The sequence below is a fragment of the Nomascus leucogenys genome, chromosome 4 (assembly GCF_006542625.1).
Source record: "Nomascus leucogenys isolate Asia chromosome 4, Asia_NLE_v1, whole genome shotgun sequence".
NCBI lineage: Eukaryota > Metazoa > Chordata > Mammalia > Primates > Hylobatidae > Nomascus > Nomascus leucogenys.
The window spans coordinates 116,228,894-116,255,556 of record NC_044384.1 but is presented as its reverse complement, the minus strand read 5'-3'; the positions used below and the strand labels follow the sequence as shown (position 1 = coordinate 116,255,556).

The following is a 26,663-nucleotide window of genomic DNA, read 5'->3' as shown; positions in this document are numbered from 1 at the left end:
TAACCCAGACTTGTTTGCGTGGTGGCTGACAGAGTTCTAAGAGGAAGTATAGAAGTACACAAGGCCTCTTGAGGACTGGACTTCAAACTGCCACAATGTCCTCCCCATTCTATTGGCCAAAGTAAGTCAGAGGAACAGAAAGGGAGGAATGTGTAACTATTTTTGCAAAGGAACACACACAGCAACTAAGGGCTTTAAGAGTGGTGGCGCCTAATTTGGAGTTTCAATGAGGAAGAGGAGAGCTGCCTTCACCCTTAGATTCCCTTGTTTTCAGATTCACTTTTTTGCTTTCTCTATCTCTGCACAATTTAGTCCTTAATCTTGTGTGGTCTCAATGCCTGTTTTACTCCTATCCTTCTGTGGTCTGGCTTTCTCTGCCTCTCTTTGTGTAGATATCAACTGTATCTATTCCATACTGAGGCATGTGAACTCATATAGTGCCTCTAGGGGAATTACGAAAAGGTAGTCTTTTCTCTGGCAAATGGCTTGGCAAGTAAAGCACAGGATGGGGATTGTAGGCTAGACATCCTTACACAGGATAAAACCTGCAAACTCATTTTTGAGGAACTCTGGTTCTAACCATGCTCTCTGTGTATCTGCAGACTTCAAATATCAACTGAGACTGACTCCAGAGAGAATCTGATTGTGTCTTCTTTCAGGTATCTATTCCTAGTTCAGTTAACTGGGACTCACAGGGTAGCAAGTGGCATCCTGTGTGCCACAATATACCTTGAAAGAGGACATGAGCAAAATCTCTGAGAAATAGGACTGGTCAGACTTTTTAAAGGGAATGTGAAGAGGAAATGATTAGGGAAGAATGGTGTGGGCTCATGAGTGTATTTTGTGCTGGATATTTGAAGAAGGCTAAGCTTTATTTTGTATTTACTCGAAGATTGTAGTAAATATCAAGAGAGTAGATTCCTATCCCCATTATATATTTTACATGTTAATATATGAAGAATACATACACCATACCTACTGTGTAATAAGACAAAGTTTTAAAAAAGATTTTGCTTTTATGCCTTTTTCTTAATGAGCACCTAAATATTAATACGTATTTTAAATAGGGTGCTCTCAATCTATGTTTCATTACATCAATGCCTGAAAGGATATAGCACGTAGGGAGTTTAATAAAATAATACAAAGATAAGCTAATATTACTAACATCACTTACAACAAAAATTATACAAAACTTACTAGACAGATTACTTAACATAATTGCATATAATTAAAACATACATTAAGTTCTGTCATGAATTTCCAACTATTGAAAACAATTTTCAAGTATTTACTCAGTTTTATTCAACTGTATCAAAAACAAGAATCTATGATATGGTTTGGCTCTGTGTCCCCACCCAAATCTCACATTGAATTGTAATCTCCATGATCCTCATGTATCAAGGGCAGGACCAGGTGGAGGTAATTGAATCACAAGGGTGGCAAACACCATGCTATTCTCATGATAGTGAGTGAGTTCTCACTAGGTCTCATGATTTTACCAGGGGCTTTTACCCCTTTGCTTGTCACTTCTGTTTCCTGCAGCTGTGTGAAGAGGTGTCTTCTGCCATGATTGTAAGTTTCCTGCACCTCCCCAGCCATGTGGAACTGTGAGTCAATTAAATCTCTTTTCTTTATAAATTACCCAGTCTTGAGTATTTCCTTATAGTAATGTGAGAATGGGCTAATGCATATATAACCAGTATAGATTTTATTTGTTTGTCTAAATTCCACTGGTATGCTGCTAAGTGATCCATGTCCTAGTTATCCCATGCCTACTGTATGAAATTAGCATCTACTCTTAGGCACTGCTCTTCCTGTGGCTGTGTATTACTACCCTCATTTTCTAAATGTATTATTAAATCACATCACATTATATAACATTAAACCACCAGTATTTATTTGGGGAATCTTCTTTCTACAGGAAACCAAAAATAGCTTCCCATTCTATTCTCTCAGTACTGTCTAACATGCTGGCCAAGGAAAAACGAGGGAGACTGTGTTTAATAACTTTTTCTCAAAAAAAAAAATCAGTTGGTTTTTCATACCTATTTCTACAGTTTTGTCTCTCTGTATCTTTGGTAGCAAAAACAAGAATTTTAAACATGTTCTCACTGGGTGGGGCCCATTTTATTTCTTGCATCTTTTATAATCTTCTTAAATCACTTTAAGAGTATACCAAAAGGCAGATTTTTGAGGTAACAGACCTGGCTTTGAATCTATAACTTATAGCTGGGTAAATTTAAATAAGACATTTATGTGCCCTAATGCTCCATTACCATATATGCAAAATGGAAGTAAAAAATATGTGTCTTTATTACTGTTGGGAAGATTAGAAAAGAAATTTATATTAATTACCCTGTGCATTATGCAACTTAAAATTACTACAAAGCATCCCATTTTGTATTTTTAAGTCTATTTGAAGTGAAATCTTCCTGTTAGCCCTGTCCTTTACACAGAGTTTAACCATACTCAGCTTCTGTTAATATCCCACTAACAGAGACTTAATATTTGAGCATCTTAATACTGTATGAAGGATTAACCTTTTCTTGTATGTGGAACTTTAGATCTCAGCCATATGTAAAAGAAACCCGAAACATGTGACTCAGCCATGTACAGCCTTGATTTATTTTATCCGAACTCCCAAGGAATCTGAAGGTAGAAGGTCCAGGATTTGTACAGTGGCTCTAACAATATTTGTTTTTTCTTTCCACTATGCCATCCTTAGGCTTTAGTCACAGAACAGCTGTGGAACCTCCAGGCATGTGTTTGCATAATAAGCTGGAAGAAGGGATGATGGGGGAAGCAAAGGCATGCCAACTGAACCTGCCATATTAATTATCAGAGCAATAACCTTCTTGCATGCCCTGGTCAATCAGCTTCTGCTCATGTCACATAGCAATGCCTATACTTTATTTGTTGGCTGAAATTTTTTTTTAAGATGAGTATTTTGCATTACTAAATAACACTGGAGTTGTGTTAGCAAAAAGGAAAATGGAAAACAGTTGTTAGTAGACAGGTAGGAGTTTTTGGCACAGATATCTACAGCAACTTCACAGTCATCTTCTCTAAAAAAAAATTGAGCTCTCTCATCTTCCTATGAAACTGCAATGGTGATATATTCTGAGTAGAACAATAAAGACTTTGGAAAAATATAAATGGTAGGTAAGGCTCTGACTATACATTGAGTTGTGAGAGAAAGGTAAGGATCACTCTAGGTAAGGGACATTGTTCCCCTAAAGAACAGTGTGACTATTCCCAAAATGCAGGTGTAAACTAGGAATTTTGGCAGGGTATCAAGACTAAGAACTGAAACATGTCTAAAGGGCACTCATTTAAGATGGACTTAGTTTGGAGCAATTTTTTCCTCTTGAATCATGAGGAGTGTCAGAATAAGTTTACTATTTAAATTTTTATCCATTTAGTTATTTTCTTTACTGATATGCCATGTATTATTACATGAGTATGTGTATTCAATACTTCTAGAGCCTAATGTGATGCTGTGGAGAATAAAGTGATGAAGCAAAAAACAAACAAACAAAAAACACACAAAAACTCTGGTCCATTACAAGTCTTCTCCTCTCCTGCTGACACTGGGATGAATTAGCTGTGTTCTCTCAACAGAACTGTGGACAGTAACTCCAAGAATGCCTCATGGTGAAGGATGAGGTGGCTCACAGGAATAAATTATTACAGGGAGCTTGCAAAGGGTAGACAGCCACTAGGTAGGCAGTTCAAGAATTGAGACAAGTTCCATCATTCGCAAGATGTGGTAGAGGGAGGTGGCTCTTGAAAAATAGAAGCTGGTTTAGTGTTATAAGAGTAGGAGGAGCAAGATTTTAGAAAGGACTAAGAACTGGGTATGAGACCCTGCACTGCCAAAAACAGGAATATGACTTCATTTCTCTTGGCCACAATTTTTACTTCTGCTAAATAAAGGCAGCTCCAAGTTCCTTACCTGGAAACATTTTTTTTTCTAGGATTCTGAATTTAAATGTAAATCTTATGTGCTTGGAGAGAGTCTGAAATCCTTTGCAATAATGAAGGAATGGAATGAACTGCAGATTATCTGATATAGCTTGTTATCCAGCATTGTTTTGAATTGATTCATCTGGAAGCATGAAAGAACACTGCCTCTCTGTGATGTGTACCATAAGTAACATTACTAAAAATGTCATATCAGGTATTAACCACCCCCCACCATGTTTCCCAATTCAGACACCATTTTGTTTGTTCTACAACTCTTTGTAACGAGATATTCTAGGTGAAATTATATATTCACAGATTGCCAGGGAAAGTTGACTGAGAATCATTAACTATAATATGAATTATAGAACAATTGCTATTAAGTGATATTAAAGCAGAGATAGAAGAAAATTGTGTTTATTTTGGGAACTTAAAACTTTGTTAGGAAGGTGGTCTAAGAGTTGAGCTTCCAACTATGTACAGAGGTACAAAAGGTTTCATAGGTACTGAGGGTGACAGAAACCTGTAAGATGACAAAAGAATGAGAGAGAAGACATGTAGTTGTAAATTAAAAAATTTAAACAGAAAAGTTACATGCCAGATCATAGTGTTAACTGGGAAAAGGGTTGGAGCTAACTGTTTTTTCCCATCTCCCTCCTTTCCTTTATTTCTTCTTTTGTTCTTTCCTTCGGATTACTTCTTAACATACGAGTAAGCTGATTCTGGAAGGAAAAATGATTTATCTAAGAACACATTGCTTATTACTAGCCACTAGGAATTGTTCTGACTATTCTGACTTCCAGACTAGAGTTGCTGCTAAAAACTGAGATGGAGTTTGATCATGAAGCACCTTGAGTTATACATTAAACAGTCCTTACTGTTGGTAGTCACAAGCCAAAGGAGTGGCATGATCTGGCTCAGGATTTAGAAAGATAATTCCATAAATGGTGGGAAAAACATGATGAGACTGAGAATATCAGTAAGAAAGTGGTGGTAATTTTCTACGCAAGGTCTGAGGAATATCACTGGAAAAGAATGAAAGAAGTTGGATACTCACATAATGAAGGAAATTTCCTAATTGCTAACATATCCTATGTATGGGACCTGGAAAACTTTACTGCAATAATCTATCCCCCACAGGTCTATTTATCTATGCAACTCTATAGTGGCATAGTGGTGATGTGAATGTGTTTCCTCTTCAATTCCCATTTGTGGGAGGGAAATATGGGATACAGAGATGGTGGTTCGATACTATATTGAACATTGTGAATCTCTTCTTATTCTACTGGCAGACTGCTGGCTGGGTAATAAGGACCTATAGCTATTATTTTTACTGCAACATTTATTATTAAATATCCATTATTGACATCTGTGCTAGATTAACTATTCTGTAACCTCCTCCTTTTTTGCTGTCAAACATACCAACCTTCTCAACCCTAATACCATCACTCTCAACCCAGGCTATAAAAAGTTTCTACAGAGCTTCATAACATAAAACAAACACATGTATTAACAAAAAAGAGAAGCAGTTGAATCATATGTCTGATAAAGAGTACTGGTGACTGTGCTAATTGCTCAGCTGAGTCCTGCATCATTTTATAGCCTGTCTAGCGTGTTACCCAGAAGTAATTTCCCCAAACATGTTTTCTGTCCTTCAACAGCTAGTACCATGCTTCTAAGCTTGTTTTCTAATTTGGATGAATGAGTGAACTTGGCTGAGGGGATGCATTGTCAAAGCTGATTTATGTTGTTGTCAATCCAAACTGCTTAGCTCTGCAGCTGAAATTATCCTTACATGCCCATTATTCAGAGTTCAGAAAAACACGTTCTGTTCTATTGTTCAGCCATAGTCAGAATACAGATTTTTCTGTGCTGTTGTTCTTTTCCCTATGTATCAAGCTTTTTTACAATAATGGATGACTCTACTGCAGAGTTGTTTTTTTAATCTCACAGGAAAGGACAGAGCACAGTTACAAATTGACACAGTGGGCTGGAGGTGATATTAAAAAAAATCTCTAAAAGCGTAAATAACTACCAACCATTTTTTATTTTCATAGAACCCATTTCTAGCACTAATGGGAGAATATATATAGGGGTGTGTGTGTGTGTGTGTGTGTGTGTGTGCATGTGTCTCCACATATATATAGTGTAGTCAATGATTGTCATCTGTGAAGTCCTGAGTAATTTATCCAAAAGTGAAGAACAGGGTTTTCTGTGTATACCTTTCCCTGTTTCATTCAGGCTTTAAATAGAAAACCAAAGGTGTTCTCAAATTAGAATAATTTTATAAAAGTATACTTATTGGTAGATTGGAAAAGCAAAAAGAGTGTAGTGATCTTAAGAAAATTTGCTATTCTTAACCCTCCAAGTCCACTCCAAGGCCTAAGTGAATGGAGTAAGTTACTGGAATCCAGAATTGGAGAGCTATGCAGAGGAGTCCACCTAGAGAGAAAGAGTGACTTTTGCTCATGGAACACAGCTAGCCCAAAGTAATGTCTCAAGGGTGGGAGGCAGAGAAATACATAGCTACCTACTCTTCTCCTCCTTCCATGCCCTACTGAGACCCTCTATTGGCCTAACACAACAAGGAACCACAGAACGAAATACCCTAGGGCTGCTGCTGTAATGGGTACAAGGTAACCTCTATGACAAGAAGCTGGGTGGGATGTGAATGGGGTCAGTCTACAGAAGCAAACAAAAGATATGTGATGCATTATTTGTCAATGTTGCCATTACATAATTCTTTAACTAGTCTCTTAAGGTTAACATCTTCACCTATAAATCGATCACTTTATTTAGTTCAAGGTCAAAAACTAGTTATGCTCTGTATTTGGTGTTTTAAACTAATATTTAGAAAAAAGCTCACAGCTTGGCCTATGGCAGGGGTGGAGCCAAGGACTTTGACCAGAAAAGCAGAAAGGACTCTCCTCAATCCCATTCCCTCTTAGCATGGTTTATCCAGACACAGTTCCTTTTCAAGCATATGCTTACACCTCCCCCAGGTTTCTGTGTTTCCCTCCGGTGCCTCTCGTCCTGGATGTTGTAGGCAATCAGGCCTCTGAGACCAGATACATCCTTCCAGACTTTGGAACACAGACTTGTTTATAATGGCACCTTCCTACATTGATCCCACTGCTGTTGCTTTAGGACTTGAGAATATTACCAAAAACAATACTCTGCCTAGTTTCTTTTTAAGAGACTGTATGCTGTAGGAGCTCAGAGAGGCTTCATTATCAGGAGAGAAGCATCAATGCTACACAATCAGGTCTTTAACCCCAAGCAGCCCAAAATAAACACAGAAAAAATTCTGCTATTTTCAGAAATGTTTTTGTACTTCCATAGGAGTGTGTGTATGTGGAAGTTGGTATGCACACATATTCCTGAAGTGGGGATATTTTTACTGGAGAAAGACATAGAAGACTACTGGTCTGGTTTGAGTTCTTTACCCTTTACCATTTCAGCCTTGCTTTTTATCATCTACATCCCTAGATCTTAAATTTCATGTTTTTCGATGATGCAAGTGATAGATACTAATACTACTTTGTAAATTTACCCAGTGAAATGTTTTATACCTTAATCACCAGGTAGATTTTCCTTGTCTAGTTAGATTTTTCTTTTTAGCCTATGTAAGATCTGTTTTAGAATCATCTTAGTATTTGTTTATGCAGAAGTAAGCCGTAAGCCTTCCCAAAAGAGTTTGACATTGGACCGTGGAGATATATATATATATTTTTTAGTTTCTTTCACTGGGAACAAACTTTAATCAAAATAGACACATCACAATAAAAAATATTTTTATTGAACTTCCTAAGTTATAGATCACTTTTTAATTCTTTACCTAATTTAATTCTATCAGCAAGACCATGGGATAAACAGTTTCATCCCCACATCCAGGATGAAAAGTCTCAGGCTAAGAAGCTTGATTTTTCTCAGAAAATGTGGTCTTTTGTGTTTGTCCACCCCAGGTTCCACATTCTTGGTCTCCGTGCCAGGTATGGGTCTAAGGAAGCTGTTAACACAATGTAGTCTCCAATGTATGCCACTATTTAGAACACTTAATAACTTCTTTTTAAAATTTCACATTAACTTCTTTTTTAAATTTCACATATCTTGCTTAGATATGCCAAAATTTCCCCTTGATGCCCGCTCAAATATTGAAAATTGAGTCATTTATAACAAACAGCAAGAGTCAGAACAGCGGCATCTAGGTTGCTCAGAGTTACAATACCAGAAGCTGAACTGTAATAACTTATCTTTAGCCTTGGCATTACTCAGAGACCTCATATTACAATGGAGCCAAACTCTCCTCTAAATGGCCTTGGATGAATCTAGCAAGAGCTTTTCAACTCATATCTTTAGACACAAAGACAGCTTAGGAGCTATTTTACCCATGCCCAAATAGAGGAAGGAAAAGAAAGAAAGAAGAAGACAAAGGAAGGTGGGAGGGGGGAAGATGTGGCTTTTAAAATATGAAATATACATATATTTCCTATGTATATATGGGCTTCTTGTTTAATAGGTCAACTTGGACTCTACTAAATTAATTCAACTTTTTCTGAGATCATCATTTTTATCATGGTACTAGTAAGAATCTTAAAATCTCATCTCTTTCTACAATTGATTACTAACACAGTGTATACAACTTGTCACGCATTTGGGAGATCTGCTCTTGATTAATGACTTGATAGAATCTCTGGATGTAAAGATGAGGGTCTTATATTTTCATTCAGTTTAGTCATAGCTTAAATAATTTTTGTTATTAGCAATGCTTATGTTTCTAAAGCAAGATCTTGTGCCTCTCTAATTGTGTGTGGAAAGATTAGACTCAAATTCAGAGGACATTTTGTTAGCCTTCATATAAGGAACTGGGAAACATCAGATGTGAACATTCACCTGGAGACACAGAATATTCTATAAGCATGGTCTTTTTCTTCCCGTTTTATAATAAAAATCAAACTGAAGAAATTCCTGGGCTTTTGCCTTTTAACAGTCAACTTTCAAAGGTCTCTTAGTAAAATGTATTTCAGAAACAAATTCAGTGAAGTCAATTTTTGAACTTTCTTCCCACATTTGTGCTAACGAACAAGAAACAATCACAGCAATGAATTAATTACTCTAATAACATCTCTCATAATCATATTCTTTCAAGAACAAGGGTCTTTTTTCTTCTGGTATTGAAGAACAGCCAATCAAAATACAGATATAATTATTCTAAAAACTCCTTGCTCTCCCTTTTAATATAATTATTTTAAATATCTAGGGAGAAAAACTAAGGAGACATAATCAGAGGAGGAATTAATTACTTGATTAACTTTGCTTTTACTTGGTTTCATTTATTCACAGCTCTGGAAGGGGCCCTCCAGAGGTCATTGTTCCATCTATCTGCCACCTGTCAGAGATGCTTCAAAACCACACAGACAGATGGATAGCTTCCTAATGCTTTTGCTCCATCATTTAGGGTTTAGTTTAGTTTTTTCTTTCTTTCTTTCTTTCTTTCTTTCTTTCTTTCTTTCTTTCTTTCTTTCTTTCTTTCTTTTTTTTTTTTTTTTGAGGCGGAGACTTGCTCTGCCACCCAGGCTCCTTCTTTCTTTCTTTCTTTCTTTCTTTCTTTCTTTCTTTCTTTCTTTCTTTCTTTCTTTCATTATTCCTTTTCCTGTGCCTTCTGGTCTATAATTGCCTAGAAGAATTACACACACAAACAGGCACACACACATTGAGGATTTCTCCAATTCCTTAAAGATAATACACTTTGTCTAAAACATACTTCATTAAATCTAACACTTGTTTTTGGAAAAGTTATATATCTTCAGATATCCATTTACACTTTGAAGAGGTGAGCTTAAGTATTACAAGATGGATAATGATAGGATTCTGGAAACACTCCAGAGAGTAGAAAAAGGGGGAAAAATGACAGGTTGAGAATGATGCCTCATTTCTACTACTGGCCATAAATTACATTTTGAACAATGACACTTATTATTATGTTTTTCTTTTTAGTTCGCTACATGTTTATGACATTTTAAACATTCCCTTTAAACATTTTAAAGAAATAAAAGTAAATTGTTGTTCAAAATAAAGGTAATCGTTTTTGTCTGTTTTGTTTTGTTATCTAGTGCAGTAAGTAACATTCTTTTGAAGAAAATTGCAGGATCAGTGAAAGAGGTTCTGTTTTTAGAAATATTTTGGGGAAAGCTTCTCTTAACCTTGTCCCATAAAATGAATGACCATTGCAAACTAGCTCTATATCCATTTTCTTATATGTTCTAGGAGTCCATACTTTTATGAGTTAAAAACTGAGCAGATGTAAGTGGCAACCATTGGGTCAACATGTAGGGCCATCATTCTGATTTTGCAGTGTTTTGAGGCAGAGAACACGTAATAATTACCTGTCCAGGAATGCTATGTGGTCAGGAGCTTCTGTAGAACTAAATTCAAAGGATTATGTATTACAGATGTCAATCTGGATACATGTTCAAATATGTGTAGTTGGCCGGCCATGGTGGCTTATGCCTGTAATCCCAACACTTTGGGAGGCCAACACTTTGGGAGCAGGCGGATCACCTGAGGTCAGGAGTTCAAGACCAGCATGACCAACATGGTGAAACCTCGTCTCTACTAAAAAGTACAAAAATTAGCCAGGTGTGGTGGTGGGCGCCTGTAATTCCAGCTACTCGGGAGCCTGAGGCAGGGAGAATTGCTTGAACCCAGGAGGTGGAAATTGCAGTGAGCTGAGATCAAGCCACTGTATTCCAGCCTGGGCAACGGAGCAAGATTCCATCAAAAAAAAAAGGGAAGAAAAAAATGTGTAATGATCTCAGACACTGCCTTTATGTATCTTTTGCTCTTGTGTGTGGTTATCCTGGTGGATTAGTTATCAATACTAAAGTATCTTCAGAACTGCTTTTATTATGTTTGTTTCTCCATCTGAGCTCTTCAAGAAGGATGTTCACATATTTGTACAGGTAACAAAACTAAAGTTGTATTTTGTCTATTGTTTAAGGGGATTTGATATCAAACCTGCCCCTAGGATACTGAAAACAGATATGTCAACTTTTGCTATGAAGAGACAAAACACCACATAGTGGCTTAAAACAACCACTGTTTTCTTTAGCTCAGCTTTAAGGGTTGGCTGAGTTACCCTTCTCATATATTTGTGGTCATTTGGTAGGTTGGCTTGTAGCTGGATGTTCTATCTAGAACAGCCTTATTTGCAAGTCTAATAGTTGGAATTCTGGTTTATTTATGTGGGCCTTAGCATGGATTGCTTCTCTCTCTTCCACAAGGTCTCCAATCTTCAAGCAGCCTAGCTTAAGCTTTTCTACTTCATATACATTGGGTTGAATAATATCCCCCACCCAAATTCTTGTCCACCCAGAAACTCAGTACATTACAAATGCAATTAGTTAAAATAAGGTCATACTGCATTAGGACGGGCCCTAACATCAATGACCAACATCCTTAAAAGAAAAGGAGAGGACAGACAGAGACAAATGGAAAGCAGAAGAGAATGAGAAGGTAGAGGTGGAGATTGGAGTGATGCAGCTACAAGGCAAAGAAAACCAAGAACTGCTGGGAGCCACCAGAAGCTAGGACAAAGCACAAAACAGATTTCCCTTCATAACACCTCAGAAGGAACTAACTTTGCTGATACTGTGATTTCAGATGTCCAGCCCCCAGAAGTGTGAGAGAATAAAAAAGTGTGGGTTGTTTTCATCAACTCAGTTCATGGCACTTAGTTATGGCAGCCCCAGGAAGCTAATACATGGTGTTTTCAAGGCTTCAAAGAAAAGAAAATGAGAACAAGCCCAAGGTAAAAGAACTCATCAAGTTTTTGTTTGAGGCATGTTTTGTGATATTCCATAGCCCAAAGAAAGTCACATGGTCAACCAAGTCAAAGAATAAACAATAGTCTTCACCCCTTAATAAGAAGAGCTGTAAGCCATATTGAAAAGGGGCATGGACACTTAGGAGGAGAACGTGTGGCTATTTTTGTTGCCGTCCACCTCTGCACCTTTAAGATGTAGCCGCTATCCTATGATCCATGGGTAGCATATCCTAATATAAGGTTTAGGTATGTTTCTGTGGTGTATGTTCTTTCAAAAATGTCATAAAATACATTATTAGATCAACTGATGAAAAATAAAATCTGGTTGAATTGGCTTTTGAGGCTCTTGAATTCACAGACCAGAAATACAGCTTGGTGCCAGGTAAAGAACTGAAATTTAGATTCCAATTGGACCCTTTGTTGTGTGAACGATTACACCCAGAAATTTTCATAATTACTCTTTTAATGTAGAGATCTCTTAGAAGGTAATTTAGACCAAGAAAAGTTTCCTAAAGTCATATTTTTCTGGTATTTTGTTCCGGTATTTTATTTCTTCCTAAATAACTACCAGTTTCATGGACAGGCATAAGTAGTAAATGACAGGGCATCTTTGTTACTGCCAACTTCTTTTGGTGCACTGGTTCATTAAGAAAAATTAATTCTGTAGAATTTCTTATATATGCTCGTTCAAATGGTTTACTCCTCACTGAAGCTTAAACATCAAAGGACTTTGTTCTTTGGAAAACCCTATAAAAGACATGAATAGACAAACTACAAAATGAGAATATAAATCACTATTAGACAAACATACTGTATCAATGTAAATTTATGAATGTGTCAATTGTACTGATGGTATGTAAGAAAACATTCCTATTCTTAGGAAATAGTCATTGCAATATTAGGGGTAAAAAGTCATTATATATACAATGTATATTTTGTTCAACTATTTCAAATGTTTCAGAAAACTAACGAAGTAAACACATATACAGGATATGGGGTAAAATATTAACAATAGGTAAATATGAGCAAAAGGAAGGCAGGTGTTCTTTATACTATTTTTATTTTTGCAGAATGTGTTACTAATATTATTTCAAAATGTAAAAATTATCATTAAATATGTTTTGCTTTTTTAACAAAATCAAATGACAACCAAGTTATGTCCATTTTAATTTCTTCATTTTTCCTCTCTGACATTACACAGTTGCTGTTTTATTCCTGGGAAGGAGATGACGTTGCCTTCTGTGGAAAGGTTTTTATCAGGTCAGCTCCACTTTGGAAAGGCCAAGTTCTTACGTGTTTTTTACTTGTGTGGAGGGGCTAAGTAGGCAGACAATCTGTCTGTCAGGCTACACCAGATGTCCTAGCTATTAAGCTGATCTACTACACAGTGCCCACACTCTCTCAAAGGCAGGCTAATGGGTGAGGAAAGCAGGTAAGTGAAATGTCAAGGAAAATGGCAGTCAAGGCTGCGAATCATATTCTAGTCTGCTTTGTAAACAGGGAGATGGATAGAAAGTAGAAGCATTATGTTCAATGGCCCTCACTTAAACATGAAAAATAACTTCTTCTTTATTAATAAATGACATTAGATATATTCATACATCCCTTTTATCACAGCCAGCACAGTAATGCAGCCACAAACTCAATGATGAATAAGAAAAACTGTCGATGTCTTAAGTACCTTTTATTCGGTAACCAGTTTGTCAAGGAGGCTCAACATGGTGGGGTTTAAAAATGAAATGGCTTTTTTTTTCAATCACTGCTTTGTAGAATATATGTTGCTGTCCATTAATAAATCATGTGATTTCCACAGCTTTCCATTTACTCACAGTTATTAAAATTTGGACCATGTTAAAGCTTAAAAATCTAACTTGCTCGCTAGCAATTATTAAAATTTGGTAAACTTGAAAGCTTCAAATCAAACTCAATTCAAAACTCATTTCCTCAGCATACTGTACATTGCTTCCCCATCCCGCATGCCTACTTCCACCGACACTGCCACCAATGCAAACCTGAGATGAGAGGCTTACTGTGGAGTGACAGAGCCTTGGAAACCCATCCACCTTTTGCAATCCAGCTCTTCTGGAGAGCTGCACCTGGGTACAGGGGAGGTATAAGGCAAAATTCTCCTTACTTTACTAGGTAAGGTTTTAATGTTTTTGTAGGTTATCTCTGTTGCTTTTGCAACACTGACTGACCTTTGTTGTCCTCCAAATGACAGACCTGTAAGGCCTGCTTCTCTCATGGGATATGTGCTTAAGTTACTACATTGTGTGGTTCCCCCACTCCATCTTTCCCTGATCCTAGGTTTGGAGACCTAAATGGGGCCAGGTGCCTCAAGATTTGCTACCATTTGACCCATGGCAGACTCTCATATACTTCCCAAACTGCCCACTGCTTGTGTCAGTTTACTCTAATTCTCTTCTTATCTCCCCCGATAGACCCAGAAGTAGATTTATGTGTCTCTTGCCCAAGCAAGTGTCCAACTAAGCAGTGGAAAGCTAATCCTCTCCCCATCTTGAAACAACCTCTAGCTACTTTGAGTCTCCTTTCATTTTGTTTCAGAAGGGAGGAAAGCCTATTCTTTCCATCAACAAACCTTGAAAGATTTAAAATCTGAATCAAATATAACATGGTCATTTTCATTGCATTTCAGATACAACATATTTTTATTCTTCTGTACTCAGTCCAAAAGGGTCCTGAAAATTCCTCATGGGGATCCTAGAATTCTGCATTATCAGTCTTTATAAAAAGGCACCTCACCACCCACTCTCATTCCTGCCAGGGTGATGTCAAAGTAGGGATGAGTAGGGAGCTAAAACGTTCACTCTTGGTGAGCAATAGTAAATATGCCCCTGACTCTCCCACCTTCTTCATTTTTCCTCCCACAGCACTGCCACATCAGAAGAGATGTCTGTCCCCACTGGGTGGTGACAAGTATTGAATTCTCCTTTCCGTTCACCAATGGGTTAGTGCCAAAGGAGTCCTAGTGGAGAGTTAGGACTTTCTCAGCCATTATGTGGTAACTGGGATATCCACCCCATGGTGTCACCTCCTGCTCTCATGTGGGGACCCAGACCTTCCAACCCTAATAGGTAGATGAGAGGGGATATCTGCTTGTTCTTAATCCAGGAGGAAAGAATCAAATCTTCCACCATTTCATATGATAACAGCTATAATTATTTTGTAGATATTCTTTACCAAGTTGTGGGAGTTTTTCCATATTCCTACATTACTGAGAGTTTTTTATCCTGGTGTTGGATTTTGTGAAATGCTTTTTCATGATCATATAATTTTTATTCTTCAGCCTGTTAATGGTGGATTACATTGATTTTTAAATGTTGAGCTAGACTAGCATACCTAGACTAAATCTACTGGGCATAATGCATAATTCTTTTTAACACACTGTTGGATTTTAATTACTCATGTTTTGGTGAAGAATTTTGCATTTATGTTCATGAAAGATACTGGTCTATAGTTTCCTTTCTTTTTTCTTTCTTTTTTTTTTTTTTAGGTGGAGTCTCACTCTGTCACCCAGGCTGGAGTGCTGTGGCATGATCTCAGCTCACTGCAAGCTCCGCCTCCCGGGTTCATGCCATTCTCCTGCCTCAGCCTCCCAAGTAGCTGGGACTACAGGCACCTGCCACCACGCCTGGCTGATTTTTTGTATTTTTAGTAGAGATGGGGTTTCACTGTGTTAGCCAGGATGGTCTCAATCTCCTGACCTCGTGATCCGCCTGCCTCGGCCTCCCAAAGTTCTGGGATTAAAGGCGTGAGCCACCGCGCCCGGCCCTAGTTTCCTTTCTTGTAATGTCTCAGTATAGTTTTGGTACAAGGATGGTGCCGGCTTCGAAGGGTGAATTAGGATGTGTTCTCTCTTCCAATTGCATTAAATGATCTAATATACTAATCAGAAGGAGATTGGAAGAATGGATTTAAAAATCATGATAAACATGATCTAACAAAATGACTACAAGAAACTCACTTAAAATAAAACAATATAGGTAAGTTTAAAGTAAAAGAATGTACAAAGGTTCACCATTCAAACATTAAGCCAGAGAAAGCAACAGTGACCATCATATTATCAGATAAAGTAAAATCAACACAAACAATATTAATAAAGGCAGAGCGAGTATTGCATAAGAAACATCAATCCCCAAATAGGTCACAGAAATCCTAAATGAATATATACCAAAAAAGGGCCACAATTATTTGCATAAAAATGATAGAATTAAGAAAACAAAAAGGCAAATAAACAATAATAGGAGACCTCAACATCCATGTCTCAACAATTAATAGAAAGACTAAACATGAGTTTAGCAAGAATGTAGAAGAAGTCAACAACATCATTAATCAATAAGATCTGATTGACATATATAGAACATTCCATTTGAAATCAGCATAGTACACTTTTCATTAGTGTGTACCATGTACATGTAGCATGACACACCATATGCTGGGCTGTTAAAAAAAAACCCTCAACATATTTAAAAGAATTAAAATCTCTGAGAACAATGGAATCTGGAACTCAGTAACAGAAGTATATGAGGGAAATCTCCAAATGCTTGGAAACCAAATGACACACTGTATAATAAACAACATAATTAAGTAATCCACGAATCAAAGAGAAAGTTTCAGGGAAAATCACATAGTACATTGAAGTGAATAAAACTACGAACTTATTAAAATATGTGGACCACAGCTCACAAGGAAATTTGTAGCACTAAATTCTCACATTAGAAGAGAATCAATATCTCAAATCAATAATTTAAGCTCCCACTTCAGTAAAGTAAAAGAGGAGCAAAATAAAACCAAACACTGCTGAAATAAGTAAATTAAAAAGGTAAGATCAGAAATCAATGAAACAAAAAACTGGTTCTATTAAAAAGACCAAAAAAAATTGAAACTGACCAAAAGAAAAGACAGAAAGAGAAAAGACACAAATTATTAATATCAGGAATGATCTGGAAGATACCATTACAGACACTGCAGTCATGATAAGGGTTATAAGGCACTATTACAACTAATTCTATACACAGAAGTTTGACAACTTAGATAAATTGGACCTAATCCTCAAAAGCACATACTACCACTACTTATTTAAAATAAGTAAGTTGAATAGCCCTAAAATATTAAGAAAATTGAATTTGCAATGTAAACTCTCATAAAAAACAAATCTCTAAGTCTAGATTGTTTCACTGGAGACTTCTATCAAGTATTTAAAAAACTAATGTCAGCACTACATAATCTCTTCCAGGAAAGAGAAGAGAAGGAAAGACTTCCCGAATCATTTTATGATTTATTATTAATTTATTGTACTGACACCAAAACCAGACAGAGAAAATACAAACAAAACAAAACAAAACAACAAAATACAATCTTTCTCATAAATACAAAAATTCTTAAGAAAATGTTAAGAAATATGTTTTAGCCATATATACAAAAGAATTATACACCATGACCAAGTGAGACTTAATAAATGTCTCCGAATAGTAAGAACAGATAGGAGCTTTCTCAACTTAATAAAGAACATGTACTGATGACCTATAGCTAATGTTCTAAGGGTGAAAGACTGAATATTTCCCTCCAAAGATTGGGAACAAAGAAAGAATGTCCACTTTCATCACTGCTGTTCAACATCATACTGGAAGTCCTAGATGGATCAATAAAACAAGAAAAGGAAAAAAAGGAATATAGATCAGAAAGGAAAAAAAACACATTATATTTGCAGATGACATGAAAGTCTTCATAGAAAATCTCAAATAATCTCAAAAAACCCTCTAACACTAATAATTGAACTCAGCAAGTTTGCACTACACAAGAACAGTGTTCAAAATCAGTTGTATTTTTATATGCTTGCAACGAATGCATGGAAACTGAAATAACCATTTACAATAGCTCAAATAATGAAATACCTAGGTGTAAATCTACAAAAATATATTAAGGACTTGGATTTTGAAGATTAGCACTATATTATCAGACATAAATTGTATTTAGTTGTCCATATGTCTGTCCTTCACCGATTACAGTTCTTTAGCAGAAGCCATTTAAACATCTTTGTGTGGCATTATTCAGCATTCTTATTGTTTAAATGTTACAAATGTTTTGCAAAGAGACAAAGAAGTTGAAATAAATAGTGACAAGCATGTATTTAGAAGTTTGGAATGTAGAATTTAGTTTGGTAGTTAAACACCTTCTAATCACGAAGGAAACCGATTTTGACAGTAGATGCTAACACTGTCATCCAACTCCTGTGTCGTTGTGAAGGCTGGAATTCATTGCGATTGGAATCTCCAAATTGCCTTATAGCTTTCTCTATGACACTTCTACATTCTCTGCTAAACAGTCTTGAACTTAAGCTCTGCAAAAAGGAGTGGTGTTGGGGGACTAATGTAAGAAGATAAGAAAAAAAAAAGTTTGGATATGTAGGAAGCTTGTGGGAGGGAAGGTAGTTGTTCAGATACAGAGCTGTGTCTCCTGACTCACTATTTGCCTTTTTACGAAAGGAGCTACCTCCTCATCCTAAGAACAAAGAGCAGTTGGCTAATTAGTGTCCTTAAATTCCCTCAAGGAAAGTTATTTCGATAGCTGTGACCTTTGTTTCAGTTGAAATTTTTGATCTCTTTCTCCTGTGACTTCAATTTTTGCTTTCGGTTATGATAACTTATATAATTTCACATTTTTAATTATACAGTTCTTAAAGGCAGAAGTGTGGCATTATACACCTCTATAGCCTTCCCAGCACAACACAGCCACAGGCTTTGCTCATAGTAGGGGTCCAAAAATATTGGAGAAAAGAAATAAAAAGTGTTTATATCATCGCCTAGCAAAGCACTGTGTTACATTCTGGGATCACACCAGTGAATAAAGCAGGCATTTAAGTGTCAGAAGGCACACATCAAAACAATAATCACATATGCTAATGTAAACTCATAAAATGTTATAAATGGCATTAAGGGAGATAAATGATATGTGTAATATGGCTAGAGTTGGAGTGATTATGGCCAGATTTAGAAAAGGCATCTATGAAATGATATTTAAAATAGAATCTGGTCTGAGAACTTAGCCAGGTATAAGCCAAAGAAAAGAGCATTCTAGCAAGAAGGAACAACTTTAGTGAAAAGTAGGCAGGAGCTTGAGGAACTGAAATAAACTAACAGAACTAAATTGGGAGTTTAATTTCTCTCTCTCACCTTAATCCTCCATTTTTCCTCTATATAAGAAATGAGAAGGTGCTCATCCTCCAAGGAAATTAAGTAGTTGATCAGGAAGCAGCACCAGTGCAAAACATTAACATGTATCCTCTTGATTATCTAAAGAAATATTTCTCTCTTTTAAAAAAGAAGCCTTATTATTCCACAAAATTGGGGGAACTTAAATAAATATTGAGGTGACCTTGATGTAAAAATGGTTGAAATGTCTTTCTTATTCTAATTGTATTTTTGTTTTCAGAAGATAATCACTGACCATTACTGCCCTTGGCTGCAGCCTACACATTCTTTCATATTTTGTGAGGTTCATTTTTCTCATTTGGCAATTTTAAATCAAGTGAATTCGAACACTTTTTAGTTTTCTGAAGTAGAAATATAGTTAACAAACTGCTCATATCAAATTGTAGAAGACTAAAATATATATGTAAAGAGATTTATTGTGACTGAATTGTATATGATTTAAAATTAGTTATCAATGGGTTTAAAATAAATTGATTTTTTCACATCCTTGATATTGTCAAAATCTATTCTTTTTTTAAACGACATTTTAAAAGGCTTTATCATTAAGAAAGAGAAATAACTAGTGAGACCCTAATCAACCTTAACACATACATAATAGCCATCCCTGCTATTATTATCAGCCATCAATGTTCCAAATAATTTGAAAGCATAGAGAAGACACAGTTTTCTCACCGTGGGAGTCAAGCCAAGTAGAATAAATACTAGGTGAAAATTCTAGAGAATTTTATGAGAAGTAATTTGTACATTATTTCATTTCTTTTTGGTTTCTTTTTCAACTTGGGAAATTATCTAGACTAGCCTTTTGTATCTGCTTTTATAATAATTGTCAAATAAGGCCCCTAGCTTAGTATCCTCATAGAAACAGCAGCTTCTATTAACCATCTGTTGTTACTTTAATTATGGTTCCTGTGATCATTGTGAAAGAATAGAGATGAAAATTTGATAAATTGGGGAGCATTAGACCAGAAGCAATCATGTGTATTAGTCTGAAAAAAGCACTTCTATTAGACAACTTTCTATTCCACATTCAAAAATTCATCAGAAATTATATAAAAGAAAAATTGATCTGCCTTTGACACTGGGTCTTAATGTATGATTGTGATCAATATTTCTTAGGTTTGGAATATGTTGAAGGAACCTCACACAAGCAGAATATGGTAAGTAGATGAGAGTTTTCTAAATAATAATTATAACTATTTGGGCCTCATAGTCAATTTCTACCATACTCCATGAAAAAGATACGCCGATGAATTTTCCCTCCTTGCTACAGTCAGAAGAAATTGAATTAGAGATATCCAGATAAATGTTTTTTTTTCCAGAAAATCCCTGATGCCACCATAAACTTTCCATGTTTTCCTGGAAGTTTTAGAAAAGTACAACTGAGCCCACACTTTAAAGATACCCCATTTCACGTGGCAAAAATAAAAAAATTTACTACCATTGTAATCAGGCCTCCTCAACACTTTCAGGCTGTGAATAAATCGGTCATGGATTTTGAGTTTCATTTCACATTTTCTTCTTCAAAAACAACTGTTTAGGCAATATATTATGGTGAAAAGATAATTGGATAAAAATATGTAATTCTGTATCCTGCTTGAAAAATTTAATGACTGTGGATGCTGGGAAAGTTATTCTTGCTCTTTTAGTCTAGGTTTTCTCAACAATTAAAAACTTATCAGTCAAGGCTTCAAAATAATCTGTGATTTTTCTTTTTACTTCTTTCAAAATTTTATCTTTGTCTTTGGTAGCTGAAGTTTCATTATGATGGATCTTTTTGTGGTTTTCTTCCTGCTGGATTTTATTTTGAATTGAATGGCTTTATAAAATCTTGCCTTTGTTGTTTTCATATGTTTTAAAAAATTCTTTGCCATTGCTTTTAAAATATCCCTTTGATCACATTTATTTCTTTTTTTCTGCTAGAAATCCATTTGGAGGTACCCTTGGCTATGCCTCTGTCATCACTGTTTTTTATTCATATTTTTTGTTCCCCTGTATGTCATTATATGTACTATTTTTTCTTTCAATATATAATAGCTTTATTGAAACATAATTTGTATATCATATTACTTATCAATTCAAGGTATATAAATTGGTGGTTTTTTGTATATTCACAAAGTTTTTCAACCACAATTTTTGAATATTTTCATTGCCCCCGAAAGAAACCTCATAATCATTAGTAGTCACACCTCATTTCCTATAAATTGACCCCCAGCCATAGATAATTACTGACCTACTATCTGTCTCTATAGATTTTCATATTTTGACATGTAATAAAAATGGAATCATATAATACAAGACCCTTTGTGATTACTGTTTTCAGTTGGCATGTTTTCAAGGTCTATTCATATTGTATCATGTCAGTACTTCGTTACTTTTTATTGCCAAATAATACTTATATATGGGTAGAACACACTTATTTATCCATTCACCAGCTGATGGGGTTTGGATTGTTTCTACTTTTTTGACTATCATAAATAATGCCACTATGAATATTTGTTATGGACTGAACTGTGTCCCTCCAATGCTCATATGTTGAAGCCCTAACTCATGTTCCTTAGAATGTTTTTCTATTTGTAGACACGACCATTAAAGAGACAAGTTAAAATGGAGTGCTCAGGGTGGGTCCTAATCAAATATGGCTGGCATCCTTATAAGAGGAGGTTAGGACACAGATCACATAGAAAGATTAATAATACCATGTGAAGACACCAGAAAAAGAACACTATCTACAAGCCAAGGAGAGAGACTTCAGAACAAACAACCTGTCTGACCCCTTGATTTCTGGCTCCCAGCCTCCTGAAATATGAGAAAATAAATTTCTATTGTTTAGGCTACTTTGTGGTATTTGTTACGGCAGCTCTAGACAAATACATTATTCACAAACAAGTTTTTGTGTGGAGGTATGTTTCATTTCTCTTAAGTATACACATAGGAGTGAAATTCTTGGTCATATGCTAACAGTATGCTTAAGCTTTTGAGCAATGGTCAGACTATTTTCTAACATGCCTGCACAGTTTAAATTGCCATCAGTAGAATAAGAGGATTCCAAGTTCTCCACATCCTTTTTTTTCCCCCTCTCTCTCTCTCTTTTTTTTTTTTTTTTGGTATAAATGTCTTAGCAAATATGAAGTGTCATATTGAAGAAGACCACATAACTCAAGATTATGAAGACTTACTTCTATGTTTTCTTCTACAATTTTTATGTTTTTAGCACTTACTTTTAAGTCTATGATTCACTGGGGGTTATTTTTTGTGTATAATGTGAGGAAAGAGTATATATTCCTGGTTTTGCATATGGATATCTAGTTCTCTCATCACAGTTTGTTGGAAAGACTATTCTTTCCCTCACTGAACTGTCTCTGGCTTTTTGAAAATTAATAGCTATATGAAAATTTATTTCTGGACTCTATTCCATTACTCTTTATGTCTATCCTTCTGCTAGTATCAAACAGTCTTTACTACTATAGCTTTGTAGCACATTTTGAAATACGGAGTGTGATCGAAATGTTGTCTTTTTTCTTTTTTTGAGTATATTTTAGTGATTCTAGGTCCTTTGCCGTTCCATATTGTATTAGTTCATTTTCACACTGCTATAAAGAATACCTGAGACTGGGTAATTTGTAAAGGGAAGAGTTTTAATTAACTCACCATTCTGCATGGCTGGATGGTGAGTTAATTGTAAGGAAACTTACAATCATGGTGGAAGGTGAAGGGGAAGCAAGGCACATCTTACATGGCGGCAGGAGAAAGAGAGAGATAGGGAAGTGCCAGACACTTAACAACAATCACATCTCATGAGAACTCACTCACTGTCACAAGAACAGCATGAGGGAAACTGCCCCATCATCAAATCACCTCCCACTGGCTGTCTCCCTCAACGCCTGGAGATTACAATTCCAGATGAGATTTGAGTGGGGAGAGACAAATGATATCAATATGAATTTTAGGATCAATTTGCAATGTGCACCAAAAAAAACCAGCTTAGATTTTGATAGGAATTTTGCTGAATCTATAGATAAACTTGGGAAGTATCACCATCCTGACAATATTAAATCTTCTGATCTATAAAAATGGTATGACTTTTCACTTATTTAGATCTTCTTTAATTTCCTTAACAATGCTTTATAGTTTTCAGAATATAAGTTTTGCATGTCTTTTATTAAATTAATTCCTAAGTGTGTTGACCATGTAGATTTTTCACAGATGCTTGCCCTTCAAGCATTTTATAAATGAGAGTTGAATTTTATAAAATTCATTTCCTGAACGTATTGGGAAGTTTTTGTATTTTATTCTACTGATATAGTGTACCAGTTGATACAAACAAATTAATTGATTAATACGTTAATTGATTTTAGGGAATTCAAAAATTGCATACCTGGGATAAATCCCAGTTGGTCATGTTGCATAATCCTTTTATGTTGCTGGATTTGGTTTTCTTTTTTTCCTTTTTTCGTTTTTTTTTTTGCAGAGCCAGCTGAGGTTTTATTTTGCACCAAAAAAAGAAACAAAAACAAAAACAAAAACAAAAAAAACAAATTGAATTGTTTTGTAGTTGGCGGCATGGGCAAAGGGGTCCCCAGGCAGTAAACTACCCCCGACGGTGGGCTGAGAGCTAGGGCTGAGCCTTAGGTGGGTCTCCTGTTCCCTGTGCTCCCCTGCACTCTGGGGCAGCCGCAGGAGGGGCAGGCTGGGAGGGACTGCTGCAGCTGTTCACCTGGGCAAAACGTTGGGGGACTTGGACACCAGCTTCCCATCGCGGGTCTCGATCTTCTTCACAACCACGGCCCTGGTGGAGCTGGTGCGGCTGAAGGAGCTGGAGCCCGCACCACAGCCAAAGCTGGAGCCTGGCCCATAACTGAGGCTGGGGCTTGTGAAGCCCCCATAGGCCCAGCTCAGGCCACCTACATAGCAGCTGGTGGTCTTAGTATGGATACTCATGTTCTGCATCCCAGACTCCAGCCGGCTCTCCTCACCCTCCAGCAGCTTCTTGCAGGTGGTGATCTCGATGACCAGGGCCAGCTTGATGTTCATCATCTCCTGGTAGTCATGCAGCTGCTGCCCCATGTCCTGCTTGGCCCGCTGCAGGGCAGCTTCCAGCTCGGACAGCTTGGCGTTGGCATACTTAACTGCCAGCTCCCCAGGCAGTTCGGCATCTGTGATGGAGGCCTCCAGGGAAGCCCTCTGGCCTTTGAGGCCCTCAATCTCAGCCTGGAGCTGGCTGATGTTCCGGTTCATCTTGAAGATCTCAGTCTTTGTATGCTGCAGATCATCCTGGTGCTTCCCAGCCAGCGTCTGCAGCTCCTCATACCTGATCCGGTGCATGCTCTAAGCCTCGGCCCAGATGCGGTTGGCGATCTCCTCCTGCTGCGCCTTGATCTCAGCGATGATACTGTCCGTGTCCAGGGAGCGGCAGTTGTCCATGGACAGCACCACAGACGTGTCCGAGATCTGGGACTGCAACTGCGAGATCTCTTCATACAGCTGCCTGAGGAAGTTGATCTCCTCAGTCAGCCCTTCGAGGTGAGACTCCAGCTCTACCTTGTTCATGTAAGTTTCATCCACATCCTTCTTGATGAAGAAAAATCCATTCTCCATCCTGTACGTTTATTGATCTCATCTTCATGCTTGTTCTTGAAGTCCTCCACCAGCCCCTGCATGTTGCCAGGCTCCACCTCCAGCTTCAGCTTCTCCTAGACCAGAGTCTCCAGCTGCCGCCTAAGGTTGTTGATGTAGCTCTCGAACATGTTGTCCATGTTGCTCCGAGCTGTCTTCAGCTGCTGCAGGAGGCTCCACTTGGTCTCTAGCATCTTGTTCTTCTGCTCCAGGAATCGTACCTTGTCGATGAAGGAGGTAAACTTGTTGAGGGTCTTGATCTGCTCCTTCTCCTGGGTGTGCACAACATGGATGTTGGGGCCCACCTCCAGGTGAAGGGGGCTCAGCAGGCTCTGGTTGACCATAATGGTGGTGATGCCTCCCATGCTGCTGGCCCCAGCATAGCTTCTGCCCAGGCCACCCTGGGAGCTTCTGCTGCCCACTGGGGAGAAGCTCCAGGAGCTGATGTGGGCACCGGGCCCTCTCATGTAGGACTGGCTGCTGAAGGCTCGGAGACCAGAGGTGGATACCTTGTAGGACTTCTGGGTCACCCTGATGGACATGGTGGAGGCAGGAGTGGAGGCAGGCAGGCTGAACCAGGCAGAAATTCCAGAAGGAGCAGAGAAGCTGCTTCTTGGTCTGGGTTTGGTTTTCTAGTAATTTGTTGTGGACTTTTTTCTCTTTATTTATTAAAATTTGGGTCTCCAGTTTTCTTCTCTTATAATTTGTCTTGTTTGATATTAAGATAATAATTTTCTCATCCAACGAGTTGGATGAGAAAATTCTGTTTCCCATCTGAGTGTTTTGTTTTTTGCAAGAATAGGTGAAATATTGTTATTAACTCTTCTTGAAATGTTTGGAAGAATTCACCAGTAAAACTATCTTGGCTTGGAAACTTTGTGAAAAGTTTTTAAAACTATTATTCATCTCTTTCCTTGTATAGGTCTGTTAATATTTTTATTACATCTTGAATCAGTTTTGATCATTAGTATCCTTCTAAAACTTTGTTATTTTTAAGCTGATTTTTCTAATTTTATGGCATATTTTTTCATGGTATTTTCTTATAATTTTTTTATCTCTGTAAGCTCAGTATTAATGTTCTTTCTTTTTCAGATTTTTGTAATTTGAGTTATTCTTTTTCTTGGACAGTCTAGCTAAATAGCTAAAGGTTGGTCCATTTTCATTTCTATTTTCAAAGAATCAACTTTCAATTTTGATGATTTATTTATTCTTTATAAAATTAAACAAAAAATGAATAAAAAGAATTCTCTATTTCATTAATTTTTACTGAGATCTTTATTATTTGCTTTTTATGCTTGCTTTAGGTTTGGTTTGCTCTTTTTTCCCCAATAGCTTATGGTGGAAAGTTAGATTATTGATTGAAGTTTGTCTTCTTTTTTAACATAGGCATTTAGAGCTTTTCTTTTCCCTCTAAGCACTACTTTAGCTGCATCTCCTGTGTGTATGCATATAAATGTGTTTCAATGTGGAATTGAATTACTTTCTATGATTACTTGATATCATCCAGAAGTACTTCCTTTAACATTTTTTAAAAGATAAGTCAGTTAGCAATGAATTCTATCAGTTCTGTTTACCTGGGAATAGCTTCATTTTACCTGTATATTTTTCAACTTTTTGTTAATATCTTATATTAGTATGGTATGTTTGTCACAATTAAGTAATCAGTAATAATATAGTCTTATTAACTAAAGTCCGTAGTTTATTCAGATTTCCTTTGTTTTTATCTAACATTCTTTTTCTGTCCCAGGGTCCCACCTAAGCTATCATATTACATAACTTTTATGTTTCCTTACGTTTTCCCCTAACAGTGACAGTATCTTAGAACTTCCTTGTTTTTAATGACCTTGACAGTTTTCAGGTATACTGATTAGGTTTGCCACAGCATGCCACTATTGGAGTTTTTCTGATGGTTTACTCATGAGTAGACTGGAATAATGCATTTTTTTCTTCATTTTTGCAAGGAAGTTTTATTGGATATAAGATTTTTGATTGACAGTTGCTTTTCTTTTCTTTTAGTAGTTTGAATATTG

The 26,663-nt window shown here is 36.7% G+C and overlaps 1 long non-coding RNA gene and 1 pseudogene across 1 annotated transcript in view; both read right to left on the bottom strand.

Annotated features, from left to right (window-relative positions):
• Positions 1–26,663, bottom strand: part of LOC115834720 — a 525,967-nt gene that overhangs the window by 316,598 nt on the left and 182,706 nt on the right. The window lies entirely within an intron of this gene.
• LOC100593274 lies at positions 23,731–25,217 on the bottom strand (annotated as a pseudogene).